Source organism: Hemitrygon akajei, chromosome 1, assembly GCF_048418815.1.
Source record: "Hemitrygon akajei chromosome 1, sHemAka1.3, whole genome shotgun sequence".
Taxonomy (NCBI): domain Eukaryota; kingdom Metazoa; phylum Chordata; class Chondrichthyes; order Myliobatiformes; family Dasyatidae; genus Hemitrygon; species Hemitrygon akajei.
In genome coordinates, this window is record NC_133124.1 from 40,211,843 (window position 1) to 40,236,341 (window position 24,499).

The 24,499-nt window shown below is 42.3% G+C and overlaps 1 protein-coding gene across 8 annotated transcripts in view; it reads right to left on the reverse strand.

The window, feature by feature from the left end:
- Window positions 1–24,499, reverse strand: part of LOC140725864 (clavesin-1-like) — a 131,205-nt gene that overhangs the window by 41,205 nt on the left and 65,501 nt on the right. The gene's annotated exons all lie outside the window — the stretch shown is intronic.

Below are 24,499 nucleotides of genomic sequence, written 5' to 3' on the forward strand. Positions count from 1 at the left end.
CTTAAAAGATGCCACTGATGTAGATGATGGTTAATTTTTGCCTACTGGCACTCCACACAGGCTGCAATCCAATCACACACGTCTTTCCTGAGTGCAAACCTTAGTGCAACAGTTTCTGTGAGGCCTTCCTGAGGGCATGAATGGAGTCAAAAAACAGTCTGGCTCCAGTCTGCGGGGCGAGGGTGACCAGATGAGACATCACACAGGAGAGGAACACCAGCTTCACTGAACTTAATGCTGGCCCGTGACTGCTGCTCGGTAAGCCTGGACCTCTGGGTCAGTAACTTGGTCGGCTGCCATGTCGGCTTAGTCAAGCCCTATGTGTGTGGCCTCAACAGCTGGCCGTGAGAGGCAATAGGCCGCAGCATTACTTTTCCCCTTGATATATTGTATATCAGTGGTGAACTCAGGTATGTAGGCCAAGTGACATTGCTGCCGTGCAGACTAAGGGTCTGATAATTTGGTCATCGCATGCACGATGGGTTTGTGGTCAATGAACGCTGTGAAATGGCGACCCTCTAGAAGAAAATGAAAATGGCCGACAACCAGATGAAGACCGAGAAGCTCACGGTCAAACGTGCTGTACTTCCTTTGGAGCGGCTGGCTGAAGAAGGCGAGTGGAAGCTTCATGCCTGTGACCAGCTGTTCATGCACATCACCCACAGCACAGTCTGGGTCATCAGGAGTAACGTCTATGGGTGTGCTGGGGAGCAGGTGCGTCAGTAGGGTAGCATTAGAAAGAGCTCGTTTGGTATCATCAAATGCCCTGGTCATGTCCGCTGACAAGTCAAGGATTAATTAGAGGTATTCCCTTTAAGTACACTACACAGAGGGAGCCTAAGTTCAGCAGCTTGCAAAATGAAGCAGTGATAAAAATTTATCGTACCTAAAAACTCACATAGGTTTTTTTTGGCAACACAAGTGAATCTGCAGATGCTGGAAATAAATAAACACACAAAATGCTGGCAGAACTCAGCAGGCCAGACAGCATCTATGGGGGGAGGTAGTGACGACGTTTCGGGCCGAAACCCTTCATCAGGAGTGAAGTAACATGGGATGGTGGAGAGGGGATAAGAAGTGGGGGGAGGGATGAAGTAGAGAGCTGGGAAATGATAGGATGGAGGGAAATGGGCTGGGGGAAGGTGGAGAATTATGGGAAATAAAAGAGAAAGAAAGGTAGGGCTGGGGGGAGATTATAGTGAGGGGGAAAGGAGAGAGAAAGAGAACTAGACTAAAATTATAGATAGGGAAGGGGGTAAGGGGGGGCAGGGGTATCAACGGAGGTCTGTGAGTTGAATGTTCATGCTGGCAGGCAGGAGGCTACCTAGGCGGGAGATAAGGTATTGCTCCATCGATCTGCATGTGGCCTCATCTTGACGGTAGAGGAGGCCGTGGACAGATATGTCAGAGTGGGAGTGGTCTGTGGAATTGAAGTTTGTGACCACAGGAAGATCCCGCCACTGCTGGAGGACTGAGCGCCGGTGTTCGGCGAAACGGTCTCCCAGTCTGCGGCGGGTCTCCCCAATGTATAAATGGCCACATCGGGAGCACCGGATACAGTATATCACCCCAGCTGACTCGCAGGTGAAGTGGTGCCTCACCTGAAAGGACTGTCTGGGGCCTGGGATGGTGGTGAGGGAAGAAGTGTGAGGGCAGGTGTAGCACTTCTTCCGTTTGCAGGGATGAGTGCCCGGAGGGAGGTCGGTGGAGAGGGATGGAGGGGATGAATGGACAAGGGAGTCGTGTAGGGAGTGATCCCTGCTGAAAGCCGAGAGTGGGGGGGGGAGGGGAAGATGAGTCTGGTGGTGGGATCCCGTACGAGGTGGCGGAAGTTACGGAGGATTATACTTTGGATCTGTAGGCTGGTAGGGTGATAGGTGAGGACCAGGGGGACTCTATCCCTGGTGGGCTGGCGGGGGGATGGGGTGAGGACAGAGGTGCATGAAATACGGGAGACGCGATGGAGGGCAGAGTTGATAGTGGATGAAGGGAAGCCCCTTTCTTTAAAAAAGGAAGACATCTCCTTTGTTCTAGAATGAAAGGCCTCATCCTGAGAGCAGATGCGGCGGAGACAGAGGAATTGAGAGAAAGGGATAGCATTTTTGCAGGAGACAGGGTGGGAGGAGGGATTGTCTAGGTAGCTGTGGGAGTCTGTAGGTTTGTAGCAGACATCGGTGGATAGGCTGTCTCCAGAGATAGAAGCAGAAAGATCTAGAAAGGGGAGGGAGGTGTTGGAAATAGACCAGGTGAATTTGAGGGTGGGGTGAAAGTTGGAGGCGAAGTTAATGTGTAGTAGACACATTATCCCCCCCATCCCTCCCCACCCACCTCCCTCCAGGCACTCATCCCTGCAAACGGAAGAAGTGCTACACCTGCCCCCACACTTCTTCCCTCACCACCATCCCAGGCCCCAGACAGTCCTTTCAGGTGAGGCACCACTTCACCTGTGAGTCAACTGGGGTGATATATGGTATCCGGTGCTCCCGATGTGGCCATTTATACATTGGGGAGACCCGCCGCAGACTGGGAGACCGTTTCGCCGAACACCGGCGCTCAGTCCTCCAGCAGTGGCGGGATCTCCCTGTGGCCACACACTTCAATTCCACAGACCACTCCCACTCCGACATGTCTGTCCATGGCCTCCTCTACCGTCAGGGTGAGACCACACGCAGGTCGATGGAGCAATACCTTATCTCCCGCCCAGGTAGCCTCCTACCTGCCGGCATGAACATTCAACTCACAGACCTCCGTTGATACCCCTGCCCCCCCTTACCCCCTTCCCTATCTATTATTTTAGTCTGGTTCTCTTTCTCTCTTCTTTTTCCCCCCTCACTATAATCTCTCCCCCAGCCCTACCTTTCTTTCTCTTTTATTTCCCATAATTCTCCACCTTCCCCCTAGCCCATTTCCCTCCAGCCTATCACTTCCCAGCTCTCTACTTCATCCCTCCCCCCACTTCTTATCCCCTCTCCACCATCCCATGTTACTTCACTCCTGATGAAGGGTTTCGGCCCGAAACGTCATCACTACCTCCTCCCATAGATGCTGTCTGGCCTGCTGAGTTCTGCCAGCATTTTTGTGTTTTTATAGATTTTTTTGTAGTGCGTTGCACTGGAAATCCATAATATCGGCTACTTTTGATGGTAGGGATTTCACACCTTCTGTGGAGATCCGATGGCCGAGAAAGTCAATAGTTGACAACACAAAATGGCATTTAGTCGGGTTAATAATCAACCCATGCTGGCTTTGGTGCTTGAAAAGTGTGCAGAGATGAGATATGTGTTCAAATTCAGATGCACCGGTGACAAGTATGTCATCCAGGTAAACTTAAGAAAATCTACGTCTTTTATTTGCAGAGTCCATCAGCCATTGGAAAGACTGTGCTACATTTTTCAGCCCAAAAGCATGCACAAAAGCTCAAAAAGATCAAGCAGACGTATCACAGCTGTTTTGGGAATGTCCTCTGAGCACACAGGCACTTGATGGTAGCCCCTAACTAGATCAACTTTGAAAAAACTGAAGTTTCCCCGCTAAACGTGCTGAAAAGACCTTGATGTGTGGAACTGGGTAATGATCGGGGAGGCAGCCATATTAAGCTGTCGGTAATCACTACAAGGGCAGCAGAGGCCATCGGACTGAGGGACCATATGGAGGGTGAAGCCCAGGGGCTAGTCGACTGGTATACAATGCCAAGACTTCCCATGTTGGCAAACTTAGCCTCCTTGGTTGTCAGCTTTCCTGGGTCCAGTCTTCGTGTGTGGGCATGGACTGGTGGGCCAGTCGTGGAAATGTGGTGCTCAATGCCACGTTTTGTGACTGTAGTAGAAAACGTGGACTTGGTGAGGTTTCGGAGCTGAGTAAACTCGGTGCATGCGCCTGACAGAGTTGTCGTGGGGAACTTACTGGGGGCAGCAGGGTAACGACCCAAAGTCCTTGACATCCGGCAGCCAGCAGTTATGACTGACTAACAGGAAATCTGCACCAAGCAAAGGTCTAGCCACTTTAGCCAGGACCAAGTCCTGCACGTAATATAGCCCACTGAAGCAGTGTCACCCGTTGTGTCCCATAAGTCTGGATCCTTGGCGGACTCCAGTGAGGTTTGTCACTCTTTGCCTTCTCATCGGTAGGTGATGCTGGCAGCACACTCACTCGAGCATCCGTGTCACACAGTAAACATCACCCTGAAAGGGTGTCCGTAATGAAGAGTAGACGACCCTGGCAGCTGGAACCCACGGTGTTCACAGACCTCTGATGTCCCAATGCAATGGCACTGTCGGAACTGCAAGGCGGTCAGCACTTTCTAGTATTCGTGCCAAAGTGAGCATGGTGAAAGCACAGGCCTGGCATCATTTGTCTCACAGACATGGGCGTGATTATGTTGGGAGCCTTGCTGGCCAAGCTATTGAAGTAGAGAAAGGAGGAGGAATGATGCATTGCTGCCGAGCTGAGTGCAGAGTATCAGCCATTTTAGCCAGCTCCCTATAGTCCTTCATGGGTGCATTAGCCAGGGCTGTGCAAACTTGGTCAGGCATTTTCTGCATGAAGAGTTCTTTTAAAATAAAACAAAGATGGTGATTTCCCAGGAGGGACAGCATGAGGTCCATTAGCTTTGACGGCTTCGCATTGCCGAGGCCGGGTACAGAAAACAACTGTTCAGCGCGCTCAGACTCTGATAGTCCAAAAGCTTGTAAAAGGTAAGTTTTCAGTGACCAGTATTTATCGTGTTCAGGTGGGTGTTCTAGTACACTCACTACCCTTGCACCTGTGCAGTTGCCAAGTGACGATACCACGTAGTGGAATTTGGTGGCGACGGTGGTGATTTCTCACAGCAGGTACTGGACCTCAGCTTGTACAAACCAAGCAACGGTATTCTGCTCCCAAAACTCCAGCAGTTTCAAAGCAACTGCATTGGCCAACGTGTTGATTAACTCTGGAACAGTCCTAGCACATCGGGGATCACCAATGTAGGTTTTTGCAAATAAAACAAAGTGAAGTGTTTTATGTTTAATGAAACCTGTAACACATTTTATCAAACTCCATAACCTTAGCACAAAATTGCGCTAAAAATCTTTGCGTAATAATGTCATCATGTCAGACTAGCTTCTTAAAGTGAAACCCCAATGTCAGCGTTTGTGAATTGTGTACACTGCTCCCAATTACATTACCCTACAAATGCATTACTATTGAATTGTGACATGAAAACATAAGATATAGGGGCCCATCGAGTCTGCTCCACCATTTCATCATGGCTGATCCATTTCCATCTCTGCCTTTCCCCATATCCTTTCATACCCTGATAAACCAAGAAACTGTCAACCTCTGCCTTAATTATACATGAAGACTGGACCTCCACGGCTGCCTACCGCAACAAATTACAGATTCACCACTCTCCGGCTAAAGAATTCCTCCTCATCTCTGTTCCAAAAGGACAGCCCTCTGTTCTGAGGCCATGACCTCTGGTCTTAGACTTCCCCACCCTAGGAAGCATCCTCTCCACATCCACTCGATCAAGGCCCTTCAACATTCGGCAGGTTTCAATGAGGTCACCCCGCATCCTTCTGAATTCCAGTGAATGGAGGCCCGGAGCCATCAAAGCCTCCTTATATGATAAGCCGTTCAATCCTGGAATCACTTTCATGAGCCTCCTTGGAACCCTCTCCAATGTTAGCATACCTTTTCTTAGATATGGGCCCTAAACTGCTCACAATACTCCAAGTGAGGCCCACCAGTACTTATAAAGCCCCAACATTACATCCTTGTTCTTTATTTCCATTTACCCATATAAATAAAATACTTTTAAAATCTCTGCCACTTTTTAATCTGCTTATTATTCCATTTTTAACATTGCAGTTTTGCATTATAGCCCTTGTTAGGGAATATTCCAGAGTTATGTGAATATAGCAGATATTAATCCAAATAAAAACCAGTCTTTAGATCCTATTTTATGTAAACATAAATAAGTTCACACTGTTTGCAAATAGCTTTCAGTCCTTATTGTAAATTGCAAGCAGTAAATTGAAGTAAAACTGGCCCACAGACAAAGAGATTTCCTATGCAATAGACAAACGTTAAGACAATGGGGTCATGTTAATTGGCTTGCATCAAACCAGGCAACATGGCTAAGTTATTTGCACCAATAATGACTTGAGTTCACCTGGCAGACCTAACTGATATTGTCACTTAACATATCAAACATGATTGCAGATATAGGCAATCAATGTTTTGTATTCTTACCATATTTGTGTATTCAGAGACAGCCCTGACAACACTAATTATTGGTGTCCGGCTCTCTGTCATCAGAAGCTTTTAGAATACATTTTGGGAGTCTTCATGCAGGATTTCCCAAAGGTTAACTTGCAGATTGAATCAGTTGCAAGGAAGGCAATATTGGTATTCATTTCTATTATGGAAAACCCTGAACATCCTCTACATAGCACCATCCAGAGACAGAGAAGCAGTTTCAGCGACAGGTTGCTATCGATGCAATGCTCCTCAGACAGGATGAAGAGATCAATACTCCCCAATGCCATTCGGCTTTACAATTCAACCGCCAGGAGTAAGATATGTTAAAGTACCGGGGTTAGGACTCAATGTATTTAAGTAAACTACTTAAGAACTTTTAAAAAGCTATTATTAATGCTTTTTGAGAGGGTGATTTTAGATGCATATCATATTTTTACTGAGTTAAGTATTGTATGTAATTAGTTTTGCTACAATAAGTGTATGGGACATTGGAAAAAATGTTGAATTTCCCCATGGGGATGAATAAAGTATCTATCTATCTATCTATCTAGAGGATTCGAATATAAGAGCAAGGATGTAATGCTGAAACTTTATAAGGCATTGATCAGACCACACTTGCAGATTTCTGAGCAGTTTTGGACCCTTTATCTAAGAAAAGATGTGCTGAAATTGGAAAGGGTCCAGAGGAGGTTCATAAGAATGATTCTGGAAATGAAAGGGTTACTGTATGAAGAGTGTTTGCTAGCTCTGGGTCTGTACTCACTGGAATTTGGAAGAAGGAAGGGGTGGAGGAGGGATCTCAATGATACCTATTGAATATTGAAAGGCCTAGATAGAATGGACATGGGGAGGATGTTTCCAGAGGGTACAGCCTCAGAACAGCTGTCCATTTAGAACAGAGATGAGGAGGAAATTCTTTAGCCAGAGGATGGTGAATCTGTATGGAGAGAAGTCAGGACAACAGGGTTGAGAGTGGTAATAAATCAGTCATGATGGAATGGCGGAACACATTTGAGAGGCCGGAAAGCCCAATTCTGCTCCTATGTTTTATGACCTTAGAGTCTAATATTTATGTTAATTAGATTTTCCAAAAGACATTTGGGCCTTCAGCGATGCACTATCAATTACAATGTGCTTCCACTACGTATCTCAAAGGAACAATTTGTCAACCCAAGGAAACTGTGCCATTGTAACCATTGAACAACCTGCAAAGGTACATAAATACTATTGATAACCCATGGGTGAAATTGACTCTTAAAATATGGAAAACTACTATAAAAGAATATAATCTAGAGGGAGATATTGCAATTCTTAAATGGTGTACATATGACTCGGATTTTACACCAAATAAATTGGATGCTAGATTTAAGGACTGGACAGCTAATGGAATAACAGTTCTTTGCAACATAATGAAAGAAGGAACATTGTTCAGTTTTGAAATGCTTAAAGAGAAACACTTATTAGAAAAACAAGATTTTTATCGGTATTTACAGATGCGACAATATGTTAATAAGACGTTTAAAAATTTAACCAAGGCAAAAACATGCTTGATAGAGCTCTTTAGAAATGCATACAATTCAGATAACGGTAGTAGAATCATTTCAAGCATGTACAAGGGGTAGTCAAATCTTAAAACACATACAACTTCATACATTAAAACAAAATAGAAGGAGGGATAATTATATCAGAGGAAGAATGGACAACAATATGGAGATATCAATGGAAGTGTACCAGTTCACAGAAATGGAGGGAGTTTGGATGGAAAAACTTGATAAGATATTTTATTACACCCTCTCAGAAATCCCATTATGATAGTAACCTCCCTGTTTGCTGGAGAAATTGTGGAAATCAAAATGCAAATCATTATCATATTTTTTGGGACTGCCCTGTTATCAAAAACTATTGGAGGGGTATACACAATGCCCTACAATACATCTTTAAATGTGAAATACCCTTAGAGAGTAAAACCATATATTTTGGATATATACCTCAAGAATGGTTGAAAAGAGATAAAATGAATATACTGTTGGTGGCTGGTAAAAAGACTCTTACTAGGAAATGGTTATCACAGGAGAGCCCAACTTTAAATGCATGGATGGAAATTACAATGGACATTTACAAAATGGAGAAGATAACTGCATCAGTTAACCATAAGCTGGAACATACTTGGAAAAATGGTTTAACTACATAATGCCTCATCGGCTTGATTTTATTCTCACAAATTAAGGAATCTGTTGTTAAAAAAAGGATCACTCCCTATTTGGACATAGTTCTTTCCTTTTGCTTGTTTTTTCTTTCCACTCTTTTCTATAAGTGTATACCTCAGATAAATACTTTGTGGAGATTTGTGATATATATGATTATATGATATGATTATATGGAGCCAGTGATCATTAATGGAGAATGTGTGGAGCAGGTTAAGACCTACAAGTATCTGGGAGTACAGTTAGACGAGAAGCTAGACTGGACTGCCAACACAGATGCCTTGTGCAGGAAGGCACAGAGTCGACTGTACTTCCTAAGAAGGTTGGCGTCATTCAATGTCTGTAGTGAGATGCTGAAGATGTTCTATAGGTCAGTTGTGGAGAGCGCCCTCTTCTTTGTGGTGGCGTGTTGGGGAGGAAGCATTAAGAAGAGGGACGCCTCACGTCTTAATAAGCTGGTAAGGAAGGCGGGCTCTGTCGTGGGCAAAGTACTGGAGGGTTTAACATCGGTAGCTGAGCAAAGGGCACTGAGTAGGCTACGGTCAATTATGGATAACTCTGAACATCCTCTACATAGCACCATCCAGAGACAGAGAAGCAGTTTCAGCGACAGGTTACTATCGATGCAATGCTCCTCAGACAGGATGAAGAGGTCAATACTCCCCAATGCCATTAGGCTTTACAATTCTACCGCCAGGACTTAAGAACTTTTTAAAAGCTATTATTAATGCTTTTTGAGATAGTGATTTAGATGCATATCATATTTTTTACTGAGTTAAGTATTGTATGTAATTAGTTTTGCTACAACAAGTGTATGGGACATTGGAAAAAAAGTTGAATTTCCCCATGGGGATGAATAAAGTATCTATCTATCTATCTATATATGTACAACGTCTGAAATACATCTTATGGAAATGTTTGTTTGATGATGAACTTCAATAAAAAAATAAATTACAAAAAAATTGTATTGAATCACCTACTGTTACCTTTGATATAAAAATGTAATGTCCCTTTGGGTTTTTGTGCCTCTGTTGAGAGGATCTCCATGAGAATGATGTCTGCTTGTCAGGCTGAATCAGGACCTCTGTATCATCAGTTTCAGTATCTCTCCAGTGACTATGATCACAGTCACAACAGCCTTTAGACGTAATCATTTTAAATGAGGATGATTGTGCATATTGAAAATACCATGAGATAACCTGTTATTGCTTCTGATATATTATTATATCTACAAATTTTAAAAATTATAATTTGTGGATTCAATCTTCCACAAGCTCATCCAGAGTTAATAGCTCGTCCAGCCTCTCTTCAAGAAAGAGGACAGTAAGTTCTGGGAGACTATGCTGTCTGCGGTTTTCAAACTGTATAGCTTGGCATAGGATTTGTAGATCCTATAATGTCAGACTGCTGGAATGTTGCAAAGCCATCATCTTCCTTAAACCTGTTATTCCCTCTGCTCAGACTTAGAAAGAAGAAATGCAAACACATCTCATCCCACTCCACAGAGAAGACTCTGAATCAAAAGGTAGTCTTGGAGTACTCCAAGGCCAAGAGTGAGGCTGTAGCTCTCCCTCGACACCCACTCCACTCACCATAGAAGGAGCAGATTCTGTAAGCTTTTCTGGTGTTGGCAAATTTCCCTCTGACTCTTTCCTGCCTTCTAAACACCTTTGAAGATGACGAATCCTTTGATGTTTTCTTTAATTGATTCCCACCAGTGATCCAGGGAATCAAAGAGAAGTTTTTCATTTCTCCAATCTATGTAATCTCTTTTAAGTTCCTTGATGTTTTCTGTGCACATCAGTTCTACTTTTAGCTTCCATATCCCTTGCCAGCCTTCTGGTTTTCCTATAGGAGATAATCAACGCAGTAGGAGGCAATGGTAAGAAAACTACTAGTGTGACTATGTATCTGACCATGAGGATTTGAAACACAAACAGGATGTGTATCTAAGGACAAATGAGTTACCCTGTCTGAAACTGACAGATAACTGTGGTGCTCTGTCTGTAGAGCTTAGCAATTTTTACTACTTCAGTCAGGAGCCTGAATGGAGCATCCAGTTTGCAAATGCCTCCGCTAGATCACCCATTGCTTTTGAAGTCATTGCCAGAGCTGTGAGCGGCAGCAGTGTGATCTGATGGAAGATGGGTTGCCATGGGCTTAGAACAGAATCACATATTAACAAGCCCAAAACAGATGCTTTTGTGCATCATCTCCTCAACAAGCTACAGTCAGCCGCTACCCTCCTCGGCATGATTGTTCAATTGTCTACCTGCAGCACACTGTTTAGGCCAGAAAAGTGATCACTGTTACCTACGTGTATTGATCACTGGCAGGACCACCTTTGGAAGTGCTACCATACTTGTAGAGGTGTGGTACGCTGCACTCTTACAGAGGTCCTTTGTATCAATGATCTGGATGACAATGTGGTTAACTGGATCAGCAAATTTGTGGATGGCACCAAGACTGGGGGTGTAGAGCACAGAGAGAAAGGTTATCGTGGCTTGCAGAGAGATCTGCATCAGCTGGAGAAATGGGCTGAAAAATGGCAGGTGGGATTTAATGTAGACAAGGTTTTGCACTTTGGTAGGACAAACCAGGGTAGCTCTTACACAATGAATGGTAGGGCACAGAGCAGTGTGGTAGAACAAAGGGATTTGGGAATATAGGCTCAAAAATTGTTGAAAGTGGCAAGGCAGGTAAATAGGTTTATAAAGAAAGCTTTTGGCACATTGGACTTCATAAATCAACGTACAGAGTGCAGAAGATGGGATGTTACGTTGAGGTTGTGTAAGATATTGGTGAGGCCTAATTTGAAGTATTTTGCGCAGTTTTGGTCACCTACCTACAGAAAAGTGTCAAACAAGGTTGAAAGACTACAGAGGAAATTCACAAGGATGTTGCTGGGTCGGGAGGACCTGAATGATAAGATTGAATAGGTTAGGACTGTATTCTTTAGAGCATAGAAGATTGAGAGAAGATTTGATAGAGATATACAGAATTATGAGGGGTATATATAGGGTAAATGCAAGCAGGCTTTTTCTACAGAGGTTGGGTGGACTACATCCAGAGGTCATGGGTTAAAGGGAAAATGAGGGGAAAACTTCTTCATGCAGAGGGTTGTTAGAGTGTGGAATGAGCAACCATGTGAGCTTGATTTTAACATTTATGGGAAGTTTGGGTAGGTACATGGATAGCAGGGTTATAGAGGGCTGTGGCCCCGGTGCAGGTCGATAGGAGTAGGCAGCTTAAGTAGATTCAACATGGGCTAGATTTGCCGAAGGACTGGTTTCAGTGCTGTACTCTAAAAGGTTTGCCTTGACCTTGGTGAGGTGCCCTGAGTTGACAGATTATAATGTGAGTTATAATCTCCACATTGAGCTGTTCAATATACTCTCCCTTCTCTTCACTCTTCCTGCTATTACCTCTCTCCTTGACATAGTGCTAGCTACCTGTGGTGATGGCTCAGGCCAGAACCGGGTATCTGGAGTAGCTGTAATCCTGCCTCTGACCCTGTGTCTCCTGTCATCTAGTTGGTAGGGCATAGCCACACTCTTTCGGGGGTAATCTCCCTTCCCACTCCATTGTCCTGGAGCGCCTGGTAAACCTCCTTTCTGCTGTTTTGGTGAGATTGCACCACCCATGCCCTGACGGTTGACTAACCTTTCTTGCTATGGCTCCTGGGGATCACAGATGAAGTGAGTACTGATCTCTGAACATCACTACCCAAATGCTGTATCATTAGATGGAGAGAGTTGGATTTTCGAAAGCTTGTCAGATAAATATCAATGAAGGTCTGGCACACTGAAATAGTTGAGACATGGGATAAATCCAACTCATCATAATGAGTGGCAGAGCAAGCCAAAGACGCCAAGGGACTCCTGCAACACCTCTTATTTTGTCTGGGTAGCCTCCAACCTGACAGCATGAATATCAATTTCTCTAACTTCTGGTAATTTCTCCCCCCTCCCCTCGTTTCCCATTCCCCATGATTCCCCTCTTACTCCTCCTCACCTGCCTATTACCTTCCTATGGTGCCCCTCCCCCTTCCCTCTCTCCCAGGGAACACTCTCCTCTCCTTCTTCTTCGGCCATTTACCATTTCCACCTATCACCTCCCAGCTTCTCACTTCATCGCCCCCTCCTCCACTGACCTATCTCCCCCGTCACCTGGTTTCACATCACCTTCTGGCTTGTACTCCATCCCCCCCCCCCCCCACCTTCTTAAGCTGGCTTCTTCCCCCTTCCTGTCCAGTCCCACTGAAGGGTCGAGCACGCCTTGCTACATTCCTCCAGCATTCTGTGTGCATGACTCATACTCCTATTTTCCTGTGTTCTTGTGATTTCACACGTTATATAAATACCCTCATTCTAAAAGAACTGCCCAACTATACACAGTCTCTTCCCCTCAAGTTAATAGTAACGTCCAACATATTTTTCAGCTTGCCATGTCTTTACAGATACAGCATCATTTTGTATCATGCCAAAAATGCTATGCAAGATCTACGTTACTCTGGAGCAAACTGTTGAACTGTGCTTCATTCAGCACAGTTCTCAGTCATTTAAAATAGATGCTTATCAGTTCTATTGAAAGGTGAACAAGTATATTCGTGAGACCCGACGCAGATTGGGAGACCCCTTCGCCTAGCACCTACGCTCCATCCACCACAGAAAGTTGGATCTCCCTGTTCCACTTCCCATTTCCATTCAGACATGTCAGTCCGTGACCACCTCTACTGTCGCAATGAGGCCACACTCAGGTTGGAGGAACAATTCTGTCTGGGTAGCCTCCAACCTGATGGCATGAACATCGATTTCTCAAACTTTTGGTAATGACCGACTCCCCTTCACCATTTCCCATTCACATTTCCCCTCTCTCACCTTGTCACCTGTGTCTGGTGCTCCTCCCCCTTTTCTTTATTCCATGGTCTTCTATCCTCTCCTATCAGATTCCCCCCTCTCCAGCCCGGTATCTCTTTCACCAATCAACTTCCCAGCTCTTCACTTCACCCCCGACCCCCCAGTTTCACCTATCACCTTGTGGTTCTTCCTTCCTTCCCCACATCTCTTTACTCTGACTGCTCATCTCTTTTTCCCAGTCCTGATGAGGGGTCTCAGCCCAAAATGTTGACTGTTTACTCTTTTCCATAGAGTTCCTCCAGCATTTTGTGTGTGTTAACCAATAATTTACCAGAATAAATTAAGGTCTTTCCGGTATGAATGTGATAATGTTGTTGTGCTGTCTGACTCAAATTAAGATAATTAAGCTGGGAAAAAAGCTGATTTTGACCTTAGAATTTCCTGGAAGTGCTACAGAGCAAAACACAGAAAACACTAGAGGAAATTAGCAGGTCAGGCGGCATCTGTGGAAAAGAATAAACTGTCAACATTTTGGGCTGAGACCCTTCTTCAGGACTGAGAAGGAAGGGGGTAGATGCCAGAACAAAAAAGTGGGCGGAGGGGAAGGTGATAGGCGAAACCAGGTGGGTGGGAAGTATCAAGGGCTGGAGAAGAAAGAATCTGGTAGGAGAGGAGAGTGGACCAGAGGAGAAAGGTAGGAAGGAGGGGGACCCACAGGAAAGTAATAGGCAGGTGAGAAGAAGTTAAAGGTCAGAGTGGGGGTGAGAGATCAATATTCACGCCATCAGGTTGGAGGACACCCAGATGGAATATAAGCTGTTGCTCCTCCAGCTTAATGGTGGCCTCTTCTTGGCACATGAGGAGGCCATAGATTGATATGTTGGAAAAGAAATGGGAATTAAATTGTTTGGTCACCAGGAAGTCCTGCTTGGGGCGGATGGTGCGGAGGTGCTCGATGAAGTGGTCCTCCGATTTGTGACAGATCTCCCCAATGTAGAAGAGGCCACAATGGGAGCACCAGACAGAATAGACAGCCCCAGCAGATTCACAGGCGAAGTGTTGCCTCACCTGGACAGACTATTTGAGGCCCTGAATGGAGGTGAATGGGCAGGTGTCGCAATTACTCCATCTTTAAAGAAGGAGGACATCTCTGATTTCCTGGAATGGAAACCTGTGTCCTGGGAGCAGATGCAGCGGGGAGAAAGAAACCAAAAAAAGGGAATAGCATTTTTTATAGAAGATAGGGTGGGAAGGGGTATAGTCAGAAGGCAGTGGAGGCCAATTCTCTGGATGATTTCAAGAAAGAATTAGATAGAGCTCTTAAAGATAGCGGAGTCAAGTGACATGGGGAGAAGGCAGGAACGGGGTACTGATTGTGGATGATCAGCCATGATCACATTGAATGGCGGTGCTGGCTCGAAGGACCGAATGGCCTACTCCTGCACCTATTGTCTATTGTCCAGATAACCATGGGAATCTGTAGATTTGTAAAGGTTGTCATTTGACAGTTGTCTCCAGAGATAGAGACAAAGAGATTGAGAAAGGGGAGGGAGGTGTCAGAGACTTTAAGGGCAGGGTGGAAGTTGGAAGCAATGTTGATAAAATAGATGAGCTCAGCATGAAGCAGCACCAATGCTGTTGTCAATGTAGCAGAGTAAGATTTGGGGAGTATAACCAGGGAAGGCTTCAAACAGAGACTGCTCTACATAGCCAGCGAAGAGGCAGGCATAACTGGGGCCCATGTGAGTGCCCATGGCCACCCCTCGAGTTGGAGAAAGTGGGAGGAGCCAAAGGCCAGATGGAGGAGGGTGGTGGTGGTGGGGGAGGGGGAGCTAGGATTGGTTGGTTCTTTTGTCAAGAAAGATGCGGAGAGCTTTGAAGCCTTCATGATGACATTGATTTACTTTTGAAAATCAATTTCTTTTGCATCACAAGAATATTGTAATATTCTGTCTGGGGCGTGTATCTCTGTGCCTATGAAGCTACTGCAAACAAAGTTGTTTTCATTGTACCGTGCCTCACCAAATGCCACAAGACAGTAAACTCAACTTGACTTAAATCAAAAAGCCATGAGTTACATGTGAAATCTTAATTTACATCACTAATCTATAGAAAGAGAGCAAATCAAAGCCACATATGGGTGGGTGGGGTGCTGGGGAGCAAAAATGCTAAGAACCATATATTAATTTAGCACATTTCCTCATGAGGGTTTTCAGGCCAATACCTTGCATTTCTGATTTACCTTTTTGTTACTGCTAGACTGTATTTTTCACTGAATGGAATTGTTGCTGCGCTTCTTATTACAGCAGGGCATTAGCATTATCTATCATGTTAGATATGGTCCTTGTGGCTAAAGGGATCAGGGGGTATAGAGAGAAAGCAGGTAAGGGTTCTGAGTTGGATGATCAGCCATGATCATACTGAATGGCGGTGCAGGCTCGAAGGGCCAAATGGCCTACTCCTGCACTTATTTTCTATGTTTCTATGTTTCTATCATAATCCAGATTTAAGTCTGGGTCCTATATTTGAAAACAAACATGATAACTGACATTGAAGTGAATATTTTGTTGTCAGGCACTAATTAATGAGTGCAGTGCCTGAGAACAAAAGATTTACTTACATTTTTTACCCCTATAGTCTTATAATAACAAAAATGTTTTCTATCAACTAACAATGCTGCATTATATAAATTTATGAAAATATGCAATTTAAACAGTATTTACATCATAAAACTGCACTGCAGTTTTGAATAGAGCTATATTGATTTTTAATGTAGCAGATGTCATTAAAATATTCATATAACATCATGCTATTTTGTCAGTCAATTGGCAGTGAATAAGACCACATTGAAAAATTCGTTATTCTGGACTCTCATAGTTTTTTCTCTAAAACCCCTGAATCCACATGAGTTTTGTTCTGTATTCCTGCATTGCTAAAAAGGTATTTCTATTTAGCGGCACTGGACAGCGACAAAGGCAGCCTGGACTTTAAATCACTGAGTTGCAAGAGAAGCAGCTGTTCTCTCCGGAGAAAAAGATGGGCAAGGGGAACATGATCCAAGCTTTTAACATCACTAAAAGAGCTAGGAGGCACGATCGCAAATCAAGAGGAAATAGATTGTGAAGTACCAGCACACAGTCACAGAGGATAAGGACTCTGATGTACATTTCAAAGGAAATTGGCAATCTGAGATCAGAGAAATGAATTTAGGGCTAAGGTTCGAATTGAAGCAAACAAACTAAGCTGGAGGGTGAAAGGTTTTTTTTCTGTTCTCACCTTTCAACGTATTTGGTTTTGGCTAAGCATTAATGTGAACATATACAGTAGCTCCAAAATTAATACTTTAAAGCAAATTTTATTTTTACACTAGTATAGGTGTAAATAGCACATTGTATGACCATAGCGAAACATCCATTTTAGATTTCATTGCTGGTGTTCTAGATGACTCATTCGCTCATGACTCCTGCCCCAAGAGGTCATCCCAAAGCATCTTCATTTTGATTAAGTGCATGTACTCTGAATGTTCATCCGCATCACAATCTGTTGATTTAGTCAAGTTACAAAGCTAATGGAATTTATTTTAGCTGTTCATTTTCAATGTTCTTACCCCCCTGACACTACGCAGATGCTGAGGGTTTGGAGCGGGGAGTCATATTTGATGACTCACCTGGCCTGTGTCCAAAGGTTTCTATTCGAGAATTGCTTGTGGATCTTAATCTAAACAGGCAGATTTTTTTAATGTAAATTAATAGATATGAGAAAGGGAGGGAAGATTAAAGAGCCTACATACGATGTTTATGTAACCATTAATTATCTTTGCTTAGGCAGTAAGTGAACAATAGGGCCTGAGGAGTGTGGTAGAGCAAAGGGATCTGGGAATACCAGGAGACCATATGACATAGGAGCAGAATTAGGCCATTTGGCCTGTTGAGTCTGCTCCGCCATTCAATCATAGCTGATCCTGTTCTCCTCGTAACCTTTGATGCCATGTCCAATTAAGAACCTATCAAGCTCTGCCTTAAATACACCCAACAATCTGGCCTCCACAGCTACCTGTAGTAATAAATGACACAAATTCACCACACTCTTACTAAAGAAACTTCTCCATATCTCTGTTTTAAATAGACGCCACTCTACCCTGAGGCTGTGCCCTCTTGTCCTAGAATTCCCTCACCACAGGAAACAGCTTTTCGTCATCTACTCTGTCTAGGCCTTTCAACATTCCATGATACACAAGTCATTGAAAGTGGTGTCATAGGTAGGTAGCATCGTAAAGAAAGCTTTCGGCACATTGGCCATCATAAATCAAAGTATTGAATACAGGAGATGGGATGTTATTTTGAATTTGTATAAGACATTGATGAGGCCTAACTTGGAGCACTATGTGCAGTTTCGGTCACCTACTCAGGAAAGCTGAAATAAGGTTGAAAGAGTACAGAGAAAATTTACAAGGATGTTGCCAGGTCTGGAGCACAGGAGTTATAATGAAAAATTGAATAGTTTAGGACTTTATTCTTTAGAACATAGAAGATTGAGGGGAGATTTGATAAATGTATACAAAATTATGAGGGGTATAGATAGGGCAAATGCAAGCAGGCTTTTTCCACTGTGGTAGGGTGAGACTAGAACCAGAGATCATGGGTTAAGGGTGAAAGGTGAAAAGTTTAAGGGGAACATAAGAAGAAACGTCTTCAGTCAGAGGTTCATGAGAGTGTGGAACAAGCTGCCAGCACAAGTGGTACATGCAAGTTTGATTTCAACGTTTAAGCAAAGTTTGCATAGGTACATGAATGGTAGAGGTGCGGAGAGCTATGGTCCCAGTACACATCAATGATAGTAGGCAGTTTAAATGGTTTAACATGGACTAGATGGGCCAAAGGACCTGTTTCTGTGCTGTACTTTTCTATGACTCTAATAAATATATTTCAACTGAACTCTTGATATAAATATACAAGAAATGGGAGTGGGAGTAAGTTATTTGCTCTTCAGCTGTCCCACTATTCAATGAGATCATATCTTGACCTCAGCACCATTTTCCCACTCCCTCCTCATATCTCCCGACTTCCTTGCAATTCCAATATCTGCCAATCCATGCCTTGAATATTCAGTGATTCCTTTTTCTCAGCTCTCCGTCATAAAGAATTTCAAAGAATCACAACACATCAATAGAAAAAAAAACTTCCCTTGATCTCCATTCAACAATGGCAAAATTGTTTCTGAAACAATATCCCATAATTCCAGATATTACTACTAGGAAAACAAAATTATATTACAGCTCAATGACTTTTCAACGGAACATTTGCTATCTGATCTGCAGATCACACAATACCATATTCTGCTCTTGAAGGTTCAAATCAAAATACAGGTATCTGCCAAAAGAGGCAAATAATAATCTACACCACAAACAGAGAACTTTGAATAAGTGCCAACAGCGTGCAGATGATACTTCTCATCCAAGTTACAGTATAAATCAAAAGTTAAAGTAAAATTATCTAACCAATTGCACTTCAAAACAACTTGGGTTCAATTCTAAAGTTTGTGCCTCTGATTCTTCGGTGCTAAAGTCTCTGAGGTTGTCAACTTTCCACCAAATGCCAATGGATAAAACAAACAGCCATTTCCAGTGTCCAGGGATGTCGCGCTTTCAAATCTGCAAGTTGTTATTGCTGATACACTGCATCTCCATCAGCTGCATTGTGATTTTTTGATGTAATGGCATAAAATTCCAAGTTTTAATGGCCATGGAAACTTTGGGTCTGGCGCATTCAGGAGTAGGAGAGATTTTAAACAACAATTAAACTACTAATGACTAAATAACCTCTCTGGGGATAGGAAAATTAGGTTCATAAATAGATTTCATTAGTCTTCATAAGAGCTCCGACACAGGTCTTTGGCCCAACATCCATGCTGAGCAAAACATTTTTATATTCTAAACCTATTTGTCTGCATTTGGCCCCTTTCACCCTGAATCTTTCCTATCCATGTACCTGTCCAATTTTGTTTTAAATGTTGTAAGTGTTCCTGCCTCTACCACCTCTTCTAACAGCTTGCTCCATATATGTACCTACTACACACTGTGTGAAAGCCTTGTCCTAAATCTTTCCCCTCTCACCTTGGAGTGGAGTATTCTCCACAGAGAAAATAATTCTTCTTGATGTAAAAAAAATATAGTATTCTTTTTCATTAGGTTGTTTCTCTGCTGCACATCTCTTTCTTACTTTATTTATCTGAGGCCATTTATTGCAGATTGCTTATATTTTTATTGATATTAATTAGTTATAGAGTTAAAGAGAAGTACAGCATAGAAATAGGCCCTTTGACTCATCTAGTCCATAACAAAACCATTTAAACTGCCTACTTCCATTGACCTGCACCGGGACCATAGCCCTCCATACCCCTGCCATCCTTCTACCTCTCCAAACCTCTCTTACACATTGAAATCGAGCTCGCATGCACCACTTGTACAGGCAGCTCATTCCACACTCTCATGACCCTCTGAGTGAAGAAGTTTCCCTTCATGTTCGCTTTAAACTTCTCACCTTTCACCCTTAAACCATGACTTCTGGTTGTAGTCCCACCCAACCTCAGTGGAAAATGTCTGCGTGCACTTACCCTATTTATACCCCTCATAATTTCATAAACCTCCATCATGTCTCTTCTCAATCTTCTACGTTCTAAAGAATACAGTCCTAACTTAAACAATCTTCCTTTATCATTGAGGTCCTCCAGACCTGGCAACATCCTTGTCAATTTTCTCTGTACTCTCTCAACCTTGTTTACGTCCTTCCTGTACGTAGGTGACAAAAACCGCACACAATACTCCAAATTAGGCCTCACCAATGTCTTATACAACTTCAATATAATATCCTATCCTTTGTACTCAGTATATTGATTTATGAAGGTCAATGTGCCAAAAACTTACTTTATGACCCTATCTACCTGTGCCACCACTTTCAATGAATTATGGACCTGTATTCGCAGATCTCTTTATTCTACCACACTCCTTAGAGCCCTTCCATATACTGTATAGGACCCACCCTGGTTGGTCCTCCTGAAGTGTAAAACCTCGCACATGTCTGCATTAAATTCCATCTGCCATTTTTCAGCCCATTTTTCCAGTTGATCCATGATAGCCTTTTTCACTGTGCACTACACCCCCCCCCCACCCCCCCCCCCTCGTCTTGGTGTCATCCACAAATTTGCCGATCCAGTTAACCACATTATCATCGAGATCATTGATATAGGTGACAAATAACAAAGGACCCAGCTCTGATCCCTGTGGCACACCATAGGCCTCCAGTCAGAAAGGGAACCACTCTTTAGCTTCTCTCACAAAGACAGCATGTAATTTAATTCACTACCTCATCCTGATTGCCAAGCAACTGAACCTCCTAAACTAGCTTCCCATGTGTGACCTTGTCAAATGCCTTAAGTAATTATTAACAATAATTATTAAGGTGTAGTATCCAAGTCTATTTTTTATTTCTCATTTACAAAAATGTGTTTTGCAGTTTGCACATTTCAGTAACTATCTTTTCATCTGATTGGTCAGAAAGATCCTCAGACCTTTCCTTTTCTGATTCCCTGGAGAGAATAGAAAGGGAATTGCACTGGGTTAAAAGTGAGATGAGTCGAGATCTCCTCTCACAAGCTGGAAAGCAGTCTCCTGATAACTGGGTAACGTTCCTTTACTCCCAACACATTCTAAACTTTGGATTCTAAATCACTGTGCAAATCCACTCAGAATCCATTGCTAAACATCAGCTGGCACAGAAAATGTAAGTTTTTCTGTTGTTCATCTCAGATACATATTGCACCCTCCCCCCCCCACCGTCAGTTTACATGCTCATATTCTAAAATTTAATTCATTTACAAGATCTGTACATTACTAACAGTATTTACTGCCATTCATGCAATAAATAGTAGTGAACCATCTTCTTGGCCAGCTGCAATCTTTTAAAAAATACGCGTATAATACTGTAGCATGGGAGTTTCAGGATTTGGTCTCACTATGGATGAGTGGAAATATATTCCCAGCTAAGGATGGAATGTGACTTGAATAGGGAAGCTGCGGCATTTCTATGTTCTTACTGACTTTGTCCTTTTTGTTTGATGTAGCTGTTATGCATCTGGAAGGTGTTAATAAAGCCTCGACAGTTTGTTGCAGTGTGGAGGGAGTGAAGGGTTAATCGGTGAATTGTATGCCAATCAAGCAGGCAGCTTTCCCCCGGATGCTATCAAACTTTTGAAGAGATCTTAAAGTTCTGTTCATGCAGGCAGGTCAATGACGTCTCAACACACTGCTGAATTTCCTTATGGATGATTGAGATTTTGGGCTATCAGGAGGTCAATCACATGCTTCAGTTTATCAGATTACATATTATGGAATCTGTTTTAAATCATTAACACATTTTAAAAATTATTTTAAATATTATTCATTACAAATTATAACATTTATTGAACATAAAGTTAATCAATAATTACAGAAACTTTATATGAGGTTTGACATCTAAATAAAAAAAAGATTATGGTATTTCAAATATTTTCTTTACAAGGGCAAACTACTCTTGTAGATGCTAGTGAATCTGCCATGTTCTTCCAGACAGGTCTGTTTTGAATTGTACTGGTTTTGATTTAATCTTAAAGTCCAAAATACTTTAATGATCTTATTTCAGTCTTTTAAAATAACATTTTTAGAATATTGTGTTTTATTTTCAGTGTTTTAATAGTACAAAGAAAATGTTGGCCATCTATTGAACTGTGTGATATGTGTGAACTATGTGCTATATCATCATTGTTTCAATTGAAAAATAATTATCACATTTTAAGAATTACTGATGAAATGACTTGAATTTTTAGAAGGTACAAGAAATTTATAACCAAATTAAACTGATGTTGCTGTTTTTTTAAAAAATATGATTCTCTTGGTTCAATTCACTCTAGTGAGAAAAATGCAAGGCTTTATAAAAAGAGAACAAAAAGTACATTTAATGATAGGTCGTTTCAGTGAGGTTCTTAATCCAAATTATGAAATATAATATTATCAACCGTACCAAAATCATACACAAGGAACTAGGTGCTGAAAATTAAATTTATTACCAATTTAGAGTCTTGATTAGAAAGGGGTATTTCTTGAAATCATTCTCTATCAGGAATTCTGTTTGGATTGTAAATGGTTTTATTCACAATGTTTACTGAATAAACTCTTGTGCTGCTATAACCTATAAAAGAAATTACTTGGTATTAAGTCCTGTCACAGATCCTGTGTTCAACTTGATAATGCTGTCAAGGATATTACACTTATGTGAGGGGGTTAAAAATGAAACCCATAGCTGGAGAATGGATTCTGGTCTGGTATCACCATACTCTCTGGGGGCTAATTGAATTCACATGACCAGACAAGAACTGTGTTCTGTGTCCTTTTGTGCACACACAGAGATTCTCCAAATGCCATTCAGATTTCAAGTGATTGAAAAGTACGGAGTTCCTCAGCTTCATTAGAAAGTTGGCATAAATCATGCTGTTTCCCCTGAAGTCAAAGCATGAACTCATGACAATCCCAATGGACATTTCAAGCACAAATTTTTGACAATGGGGCTAGGAGCATTCACATTCTAAAAGCCTAGCAGGCAGAGTTTCGAAAAAAGATGCCGGATCACAGATATAAAGCACAAGGAACAAATCTATTAAAGGTCTCTTCAAGCATAAAATTAGATCCCATCTGACCACAGCCAATCTGAACCTTATAAGTCTTCCATATCTGACCTAGCCTCATGGAATTTACACAATGACAGAGGAAGGCTAGTAATGATACGCATTTGCTGTGTCAGAATACGCAAGCAAACCATCCTGCATCAAGTAATGAGTTTACAACATGATGTGCCACGACCTGGCTTATCGCAAGTCAACATTTTCTTTTGAGAAAAAGGATACACTTACAGTTAGGGTTATGCAACCCACCTGGGCTGTAAGGGTGCTGGCCCTAATCCCCTAATGCATTGTATAACATTCATTAGAATAAAACACTTTGGGTTGGTAATAATAACCTTGCACAAATAGTAAGCACAGATTCAAAAGGGAACATACTGTTTGATATAAGTTTGAGGAAGTGATGTCGCAAATGTTTTATGGAAAAGCCTTGAAGCACATAGGCTCAAACAGTATTTGTCAAATGGAACGTTGGATTCCAAACTTCTATACAAATTAATTACTTTTGCAGATAATTGTAATTTGGGAGAGGATGCTGAGACTGAAGAGTCAGTTCAGAAATATAGAATAAACTGGACACTATTGATGAAATTTAATACTTACAGGACACAGTGACATATGGAAGGAAACTATACCTCTAGTCATCTCAATAAACAGGACTGAAACTTCTAATCTAAGAGAACTAGAGTTCTTGCAGACAGTGAGAGAACCTGGAAACCAAGCAGCAACACTCCCCCCAAACAAAAGATGAAGTGACTAATACCTCATTTTGAGAGCTGGCAAAGTATCTGGAATGTTCATGTGCTGACTGGTGACTTTGGAATTTACTAATGCCAGGCCTTATTCACAAAATTGGTGAGGCCTTCCTTTGGCATTATCGAGTGGGCACGTCATCAGCTCGAAACCCACAATCCAAATATGGAGAGACCTACTCCACATGAATCAACCAAATAGGTCAGCGTACAAACCAAAGCAGCCAAAATGACGGTACAAGTCAGAGCAACTTTTACCAAAATTTTGTAGTACTCTGTTCAGTCTGCAACTTGTTTTCATTAACAGGATGCAAGGATGCTTTCAAGTTCTAGATGAATCACCAAGCAGATTTGAAGGCTGAATGACAGCATTAAGGGGCAGAACATTAAGTGACTAATTTAAGTGAACTATGAAAGACTGAAAATAGTAAATGTAGATTGTATTAGGAACTGAATTTTAAAAATGTAGCATTTAAATTGATCTATGTTGCAAAGGATTTCTTTACACCAGAAGGTGATCAATCAATGGTTTCCAGCTCTGACAGAAGAGTAGAATTAAATATAAAATATTTAATGTCATCGAGGATTGGAGGATTTTTCTAAATAGTTAAGCTAAAGGAGTTCACTAAAAGACTTCACCTGTAATTAGTTGGTGATTTGCAGTGGTCTGTAATATATGCACTCAGGAAGAACAAAGGCATTTTGAAATCACAGTTCCTGCAATGCTAGAATT